Source organism: Lontra canadensis, unplaced genomic scaffold (assembly GCF_010015895.1).
Source record: "Lontra canadensis isolate GAN:19392208 unplaced genomic scaffold, GSC_riverotter_1.0 scaffold6, whole genome shotgun sequence".
NCBI lineage: Eukaryota > Metazoa > Chordata > Mammalia > Carnivora > Mustelidae > Lontra > Lontra canadensis.
Window position 1 is genome coordinate 34,645,431 of NW_022631000.1, and position 10,123 is coordinate 34,655,553.

At 38.1% G+C, this 10,123-nt stretch overlaps 1 pseudogene; it reads right to left on the reverse strand.

The window, feature by feature from the left end:
- Window positions 1-9,594: 9,594 nt before the first annotated feature.
- On the reverse strand, window positions 9,595-10,123 carry LOC116864478 (annotated as a pseudogene).

The following is a 10,123-nucleotide window of genomic DNA, read 5'->3' on the forward strand; positions in this document are numbered from 1 at the left end:
GGTTTGCAGGTCTTCTCTGCCCTACTCCTACATTGTTCTCTTGAGCTCAGGCTCTGTGTGCTCGGCTCCACAAAAGCCCTGCCACTGGCTTCCCCATAGCAACTGGCTCGCACGCTCCTCCAAATTCTATTTATGAATGTGTGTTTAATTATAAACCCTTTCAAATCCTTTGAAGGGAATATTTATTAAATGCTTATTAAAGCCTCTTTCTCGGGTGCCTGGGTGGCTCAGTGGGTTAAAGCCTCTGCCTTCGGCTCAGGTCACGATCCCAGGGGGTCCTGGGATCAAGCCCCACATTGGGCTCTCTGCTCAGCAGGGAGCCTGCTTTCTCCTCTCTCTCCCTCTGCCTGCCTCTCTGCCTACTTGTAATCTCTGTTTGTCAAATAAATAAATAAAATCTTAAAGAAAAAAAGCCTCTTTCTTCAGCACTATCTTTTTTACTTCTCGTATCTATCCTTCAAAGTAGGCTCTGTGAAACTCATTTCACAGATGAGAAAAATGGAAACTTGGGGTTCCACAGCAAGTGCTTTTTGGAGCTGTACATCAATCTCAAATTCACGCAGGTTTTTTTTCCTACTGTTCCCTCAGCCATGCCAGAAAGAAACTGGGTTAATCAATGTCACTTACTACCAGCAGAATGTAAGGATCACAGTCTTTGGAATCAGACATACCTTTGTTTAATTCCATTTGGTTATTTCAGAGCTATGTGACCAAGGGCAATATATTTAAACTTGGTTCTCTCATCTGAAAAATGGGAATAATAATAGTACCTACCTAGTGGGATTGTCAAAAGAATGTGAAAAAGAGCTTGGCACATGCTAGATACTGGATGAACAGTATTTATTCATTTAAAATTTTTTAAAAAATTAATTTAAACTTCAAGATGATGACTAAGCATTTAGCATATGCCAGGTCTAGGAGTTCCAATTGCTTTGATTTTTTAAAATTATTTTTTAATTGAATTTTAGCAGATATATAATGTTATATTAGTTTCAGGTGTACAATATGCTGATTCAATAATTCTATACATTACATAATGCCCATTACAATGAATGTAGTGACCATCTGTCACCATACAATGTTATTACAGTATTATTGACTATATTCCCTATGCTGTACTTCTCATTTCTGTGACTTACTTGTTTTACAACTGGAAGTTTGTACCTCTTAATTGTCTTACCAATTTCACCCATCCCCTTCTCCATACCAGTTTGTTCTCTGCATTTAAGAGTCTGTTTCTGTTTTTGTTCATTTGTTTTGCTTTTTAGATTCCACATATAAGTGAAATCATATGATATTTGTCTTTCTTTTTGTCGGCTTATTTCATTTAGCATAATACACTTTAGGTCCATCTACGTTGTCACAAATAGCAAGATTTCATTCTTTTTTATGGCTGAGTAATATTATACACACACATGCACACCCCCCCCATATCTTCTTTATCCATCCATCCATCGTAGACACTGGGGTGCTTCCATATCTTGGTTATTGCAAATAATGTGGCAATAAACATAGGTGTGAATATATTTTTTTAATTAGTGTTTTTTGTTTTCTTGGGTGAGTGGAATTACTTAATTTTATGGTATTTCCATTTTTAATTTTTTGAGGAAACCCCATACTGTTTTCAACAGTGGATGAACCAATTTATATTTCCACTTAGAGTGCACAAGGAAGGGTTCCCTTTTCTCCATATCTTATTTTTTGTCTTTTTGATGGTAGCCATTGTGACTAGTGTGAGGTAATACCTCACTGTGGTTTTGATTTGCACTTCTCTGATGATTAGTGATGTTGAACATCTTTTCATGGATCTGTCATCAGCTATGTTTTCTTTGGAAAAATGTCTAAATAGGTCCCCCATCCATTTTAAAATCAGATTATTTGTTTTCTTATTGTTGAGTTAAAGAAGTTCTTTATATATTTCAGATATTAACCCTTTGTCAGATATATAATTTGTATATATCTTCTCCCATTCGACAGGCTGCCTTTTTGTTTTGTTGATGGTTTCCTTTGCTGTGCAAAGACTTGATGCAGTCCTAATAGTTTTGTTTCCCTTGGCTAAGAAGACATTTCCAGAAAAATATGGTTAAGCTCAATGTTCAAGAGTTATTCTTTAAAAATAAAAGAGTTTAATGGCTTCATGTCTCACATTTAGATCTTTAGTACATTTCAAGTTTATTGTGTGTAGTGTAAAAAGTGGTCATTTTTGCATCATTTTTTTTTCTTTCTTTTTTTTTTTTTTTTTTTTTTGCATATAGCTGTCCAGTTTTCCCAACACCATTTATTGAAGAAACTATCTTTTCCCCATTGTCTATTTCAGCCTCCTTTTTTTATAGATTAATTGACCATTTGCATGTGGGTTTATTTCTGAGCTTTCTATTCTGTTCTATTAAACGATATGTATAGTTTTGTGCCAGTACCACACTCCTTTGATTACTATAGCTTCATAGTATATTTTGAAATCCAGGATGGTGATACTTCCAGTTTTGTTCTTATTTCTCAAGACTGCTTTAGTTATTCAGTATCTTTTGTGTTCCATACAAATTTTAGGATTATTTGTTCTAATTTTGTAAAAATTGTTGGTGTTTTATTTATTTGACAGAGATCACAAGTAGGCAGAGAGGCAGGCAGAGAGGGAGAGAGAAAGAGAGAGAGAGAGAGAGAGAGAGAAGCAGGCTCCCTGCTGAGCAGAGAGCCCGATGTGGGGCTCGATCCCAGGACCCTGAGATCATGACCTGAGCTGGAGGCAGAGGCTTAACCCACTGAGCCACCCAGGCACTCCGTTATTAGTGTTTTAATGGAGATTACATTGAATCTATAAATTACTTTAGGTAGTGTGGACATTTTAACAATATAAATTCTTCCAAACCATGACCATGGTATACTTTCCATTTGTTTGTATTTCTTCAATTTCTTTCATCAATGTCTTACAGTTTTCAGAGCACAGGTCTTTCACCTCCTTGACTGAATTTATTCCTAGGTACTTTCCTTATGATGCAGTTGTAAAATGGACTGTTTTCTTAATTTCTTTTCCATTATTAGTGTATAGAAATGAAACAGATTTCTGTATATTAATTTTGTATCCTGTAACCTTACTGAATTCATTTATGAATTCAGCCTTATTGGTTTTACTAGTTTTTTGGTTGTGTTTTTAGGCTTTTCTATATATAGTATCATGTCATCTACAAATAGTGACAGTTTTACTTCTAATTACTTTGAAAATGGCATTAAAGAAATAGAAATTCATTCCTTGTACAAATATTTATTGAATACCAAGTCTGTGTCAAGACTGTTCTAGGGACTTGGATCCTAGAGCTTACATTCTAGCAAGGTGGTGGGGGACGAGAAATAAATATAATAAATAAGTTAATTATATAGTATGTTAAGAGATAGTAAGTGCTATGGGGGTTAAAAAGTAGAAGAGTGGAGGAACAAGTTTCAGTATTAAACAGAGAAGTCATGGCCGGCCTCATTGAAAAGATAAGATTAGGAAAAAAACTCTGAAGGAAGAAAGAAAGTTAACCAAGCAGATATCTGAGAGAAGAAAAGAAGTAGATTTACTATGAAGCTAGTGTAGCTTAAATTTCAAGATCCCTAACTTGCAGGGGCCCCTTCAAGAACTTGCTTCTAATTTTGTATTTGTGATTTCTTAATGAAGTTTCACAAACTTGCATACACATCAGTATTTACCCCTGCAGAAAAGTATTGCCAGCAGAAGAACCAGTTAGAGCAAAGGCTCTAAGGTAAGCGCACCTGACTTGCTCAAGGAATAGAGAGTAGAGTGCCAGGGCAGGAACAGAATGAACAGAAGAGATAGATCATATAGGGTGTCAGAGGCTACTACAAGGACTTCAGCTTTTATGGGAAGCCATTTTGGGTTTTGAGTAAAGGTTTGACATGATATGACTTATGTTTCTTTCTTTCTTTTTTCTTTCTTTCTTTCTTTCTTTCTTTCTTTCTTTCTTTCTAAGATTTTATTTATTTATTTGACAGACAAAGACACAGAGAGAGAGGGAACACAAGCAGGGGGAGTAGGAGAGGGAGAAGCAGGGAGTCCAATGACGCGGGGCTCTATCCCAAGATCCTGGGATCATGACGGGAGCCTAAGGCAGAGGCTTAACGACTGAGCCACCCAGGCGCCCAATATGACTTACATTTCAAAGCATCGTTTCACCTAGTATACTGAGATCAGATTTAAGACAGCAAGCAGAAGTAATGGAATGGTTGGGAGGACATGGCAGTAATCCAGGAGAGAAAGGTGGCTTGAATCAGTATGGCAGCAATGAAAATGGAGAAGGGGGTTGGATTCTTGATATATTTGAAGGTCAACAGGATTTCCTGATGGATCGGGTATGAGTTATGAAGAAGTGAGAGGAGTACATAAAGTAGTGAGACAGCATGGGATCACCAACAAAGTGAGCCTAGAGAAGGGAAGAGGTCCACGTTCTGAGGCAGGAGGCATAACAACTTTTCAACAAGGGTTTGGAAACACTGGCCTTATATTTCATTGATGTAATTCTTTCATGTAAAGGATGAGATTTAATTCCTTCAGCCTTCACTTGTAATTTAATCATTATGATTGTTAAATTAAATGAAACTAAGGTGTATATAAGGCTTAATCTTCCCTCATTCCATGAAATTCAACTGAGAAGATGTGCTACACAAAGTCAAAGAAAAAGGCATCAGAATTGGAATCCACAGCAAGCCTTCTAGTCCCAATTCTATAGATAATGGCACTGTGAACAAGTCATAGAAACCTCCAGTCACAGATTCCCACATCAGTGAGACTAGGAGATTGAAACAAACATTCAGTCCCCTTCCATATTAATGTTATCATTTTTGAGATGATTCTGTACTTGGTAAGGTTTCTTATTTTGTTTTGTTCTTGGCATAATGTAAGGAAAATAATTTTGACCAGAGGCAACTTGAAGAATGCTTTAATTCTCTCCCTTAACACTCTTCTTGGTCTGCAAGAGAAGGCTATACACTGAACCAAATGCTTCAGTCAAAACTGAGTTGGAACATGATCCCCTCTCTCTTTGCAGGATTCCTTGGGGAATATACTATGCAGTTCCTGCTGAGAAAGGGAAGTTTCCTTGGCCTCGCAACCTGGGGATCTCTTATAGGTATTTCATCAGATTTTCTCCCGTAAGGAGAGTACAATGCTGAAGCCAAAAGCAGCAGCTTTTACGTGTGTTGGATCATAAGCCCCTTGAGAATCTGATGCAACAGCTGCTCTATCCAGCCAACAAGAAGAACATCATTGCCACCAAATACTAGAAATGAAATCCTTGTCCTCTAATAAATGAAGAGGCCAAAGACAGAAATAAAGAGACTTGCCCTAGGCCATGCTGTTAGTAGTAAGTAGTGCTTGTAAGACTAGAATCTAGGTGTTGACTCTCAGCCGATGTTCTTTCCATTATATGATGTTGCCTTTTATATTTTCCTGCAAAGCTAGTTTCTTTTTTCTTTTTTATTATGTTATGTTAGTCATCATACAGTACATCATTAATTTTTGATGTAGTGTTCTAAGATTCATTGTTTATGTATAACACCCAGTGCTCCATGCAATATGTGCCCTCCTTCATAACCACCACCAGGCTCACCGATCCACCCCACCCCCCTCCCCTCTAAAACCCTCAGTTTGTTTCTCCAAGTCCACAGTCTCTCATGGTTCAATTTTTAGGGGGGAGGGGAGTGGGGAATGGAGTACCTCATGTATTGTTTTTCATTCATATTCCATAATACTCAACCATGGTACAATCAATGGTTTTTAGCATATTCAGAGTTGCACAACCATCATCACTATATAATTTTAGAACATTTTATCACCCCATTACCTATTAGCAGTGTAGTACCTATTAGCAGTCATTCCCATTCCCCCCACCCCAGCCCTAGGCAGCCACTAATCTACTTTCTATCTCTATGAATTTGTCCTCTCTGGGCATTTCCATATAAATGGAATTATACACTATGCTGTTTTTTGGTGACTGGCTTCTTTCACTTAGAATATTGTTTTCAAAGTTCATCCATGTTGTAGCATGTATTAATACTTCCTTTTCATTGCCAAGTAAGATCCCATTGTATTGAATGTTGGTTACCTATTCATCAGTGGATGGGCATTTGGTTTTTTTCCTTTTTTTGACTACTATGAATAATAGTGCGATGAACACTTGTGTACAAGTTTTTGTGTGGATATAGGTTTTCATTTCTCTTGCTATACACCTAGGAGATTTGCTGGGTCATGTGACAGCTCTATGTTTAATGTTATGAGGAACGGCCAAGACGTTTTCCAAAGTGGTTACGTGATTTTAGAGTCTTACCAGCAATGTTAGTTTCCAATTTCTCCACATTCTAGCCAATACATATTATCTTTTTAAAATTATAGCCATCCTAGTAAGTGTGAAGTGGTGACATATGTGGTTAGTGGCCTCCACAATGGACAGAGTAGAACTAAATAGAGACTAAAATGGAATTCAAGGTCAGATCATAAATTCTTCCACCATTTTTTTTTTCAAGCCAACACTTACTGAGCTTTTACTACGTGGCAGTTACTATAGTAAGCATTGTCTTAGATTACTTCCTTTAACTTTCATCATACCCCCATCAACAGATACTATTAGTGGCCCATTTTATAAATGAGGAGACCAGTTTAGTGAAGTTAAGTTACTAGGGGCTGGTAAATGGCAAATTTGGGATTTAAGTATAGGGTCTCGCTCCTGCTGAAGTCTTTAACTGCTATACCGTACTACTAAATATTTTATTCAGTAGATTCGCTTTTCCAAAACAAATCTAATCTATCATTACTTTCACAATGTTACCCTCACCATGCATCATTCCTAGCTACCAGGGTATCTGTATAGTTGTTTTCCAAATTTAGGTATCATAATCACCTACTTCAATATGCTTCATTAGCTTTGTAGGTGTGTCTGGCATATACAAAAGTTGGAGAACCACCAAGTCTGCTACATTTAAGTTTAGCTGCAATTAACAGAAATGGTACCATAAACAAGATAGAAATTTATTTATCTTACCCATTAAGAAGCCTACAGATAGTTGGTCATTCTAGGGTTGATATTAACATCTATGGTGATGGGAAACGGGCTCCTTCTAACTTGTTTCTTTGTTTTGTATGGCTTCAAGCTTTTCCAGAATCATCTTATTGTCCAATTGGCTGCTGGAGATTCAACTATTACATCTGCATTCCAACCAGCAAGCAGGCGGAAGGGGAAAAAATACACACCTTTCCTTTAAGAATTGCCCAGGAATATACATGCACCACTTCCACTTAATCCCATTGGCCCAGAAATGAGACATAAGGCATGTCCTGATGCGAAAGAGGCTGGAAAAGTAATCTTTTTTCTTGAGTGGCTATATGGTCAGTGAACTATTAGAGGTTTTCTTATGATGGAGGAATTAGGAGGAGTGAATATTAGGGACAGTTAATTTCCATCATACCCAGAAAGGAGGAAAATTTACCTACTTCCTATTTCTACTTCTGCCATGAGACCTATAAGAAATTCTCTCTGTAAGAGATTTTTAGATCCTATAATGAAGGTGACTAAAGCATTGGCTCTCAATCTTTGCTGCACATGGGAATCATCTGGGGTTCTTAAAAACTACTGATGCCTGACTTCCTTGCCCAATCATTTAATTTGTGTAGAATGGAACCTGGGCATCAGGCATTTAAAAGCTCCCATAGTGATTCTAATGTGCAGCAATGTTCGGGAACAACACTCCTAAATTTTGAGGATCTTCAACCCAAGATCCATTGAGTGTGGATTTATTCCATTAATGGCCTTTCTCTGAACTGAAACCCCAGCAGTTGGACTGGTACATATTCTTGGTATTAAGGTTAGGTATGATCAGGGTAAATCTATTGCCAGTCCCGCAAAAGACAGTTCAGAGGTCATGTTCTTCTGACGGTAGCCAGTGACATTTTTATGTACAAAGGAGAACACATTTTAATTTTAGCTATACTTAAACACATGCATTATTCCTGTGTGACATGGAAATAGCTATTCTGGTTCTGTGTGTGTGTTGCCAGGCTCAGACCTGATAGTGAATCATCCTTGAGCACAACATTTACATTTCAAACACAAGAACCTATTCAATTCAAATTCGGAGGGCCCTCTCTATTTGGAGTATGCTTGTCATTTAGAAGCTCAAAATAGCCTTTTAGAGATTCAAACAGTTTGAGCTAGTGGCATCTCAAACTATTACTAGCTGCCAGATATTTTATCCACTCAAGCAGATAGTGGGCAAAGGTTATGTTTTCTTTGACTTGTTAATGCAAAGTCTGTCTTTTAAGTTGAGATGTGCAATGCGAAGAGGAATAAAATAGAAAATTTTCAAAGAAGACATCGAGACGGGTCATTTCATCCACCTCTTCACCTTCAGAAAGGATGACATTAAAACACTGTAAATAGAAGAGAATCTATACTATTTTTATAACTCTTAAATGACAGGATTGCACAACCCTGTTCTCAGAGCACATTTCATTGTAACAATTTGCAGCTAGGAAAAACTTTGCATTGAACCTAAAGGGTCTGGTCAAGTTAATCCCATTTCCTCCTTGCTAGTGTTCCATTCAGATGGACAACGGCATTTTTTTGGTGAAATTTTCTCACACACTTGGAAACTATAATTAAGTAATTCTCCAGGTTTCTCTTTTCTAACCTGAATAACCTTCCTTCATACCCTCCTCTTACAGTTTTCGATTATAATCACCTTCATAGAAATCTTCTCTTAACCCTGGGGTTCCCAAAATTATCTGCATTTGGAATCACCTGAGGAACTTTGATGTCTACTGATGCCTATGTCCCACTTCCACAGATGTGATTTAATTATCTGGAATATGTCCTGAGCTTTGGAATTTTTAGAAGATTCCCAAATAATTCAAAATTGCAGACAAGTCTGGGAACCACTATCTGAACCAACCCTCCTACCCTCCCCTCCTTTCTCCTTCCTAATGGAACTTCAATAATAATAAGGGATTATGATTGACCTAAACAGTGGTTCCCAGCCTGGCTTCATTAGATTCTTCTGTAGAGCTTTGACAATAGGAGTGCCTGGACCCCACCAACAAATTATATCAGAATATCTAGGAGTGGGACCCAGGTAAACTGTGCCTTTAAAGAATGCTCTTCAGATATTTTTAATCCACCACCAGGTTGGAAGCCATTGGTGGGAAATCTGTTTTGAAGTGTTTTCCTAAAATCAGCAGCATCAGCATCAGCTGGGAATTTAGAGAATACAAATCCTCAGGTCCTAATCTAGGCCCACTGAATCAGAATCTTTGGGGGGTAGGGCACACAACAATCTGCTTTACAATAAGATTTCCAAGTGATTCTAATACCTACTAAAGTTTGAGACGTACTAGTCTGAGCCTATTTTGATGAGTTTGGTTCCTGCTTTCCCAGCCTCCCTTTCAACAACAGTTTGCCATGAGACCCAGTACTGGCCAATAAGACTTAATAGAGGTCTGGGAAGAGGTGATTTCTGAGAAGGGTTTTCTTTTCTTTCTTTTTTCCTTTTTTTTTTTTTTTGGTAGTTTTATGGTTTTAGTGACACAAATATGACATGCATATAAGCTGTCTATTCATTTCCTTTGCTGCACAGCATGGCATTGGGATTGGTGACTCTGATCGCCAGCTGGCTGCTTTCCACATGGCATTGTGGTTTTTGGAGGGGACACTGTGAGCAGTGTCTGTACGGTAAGATCTGTTGCACATCAGGAGCACTTCAAGCTCCTTGACATTGTGGACTAGTAGGAACTTGCAAAGCCACTGGTCACTATGAGCTTTGTTTTTTTGTTGCTCCTGTAACCAGTGTTGGTCATCAAGATCTGAACCTTGAATCTTCTGTGCAACCTATTGTCAGTGCCCCTAGGTTTCCACCCGTTGTGCTTAATTTTGACATATTGGTCTGACTGGGGCCGGATGAACTTCTTGGTCCTCTTTTTAACAATCTTGGGCTTCACCAGAGGTCTTAGGGCATCGATGATGCTGAGTGGGTATGTCAGCCACCTCAGGCAGTGCTGAAGGAGAGAGCAGGTTTTTACTTTCTTGATACAGGAGAACCAACAAGACTGGTAGTGTGCTTCTACTTCTTCCTCCTTTGCCAT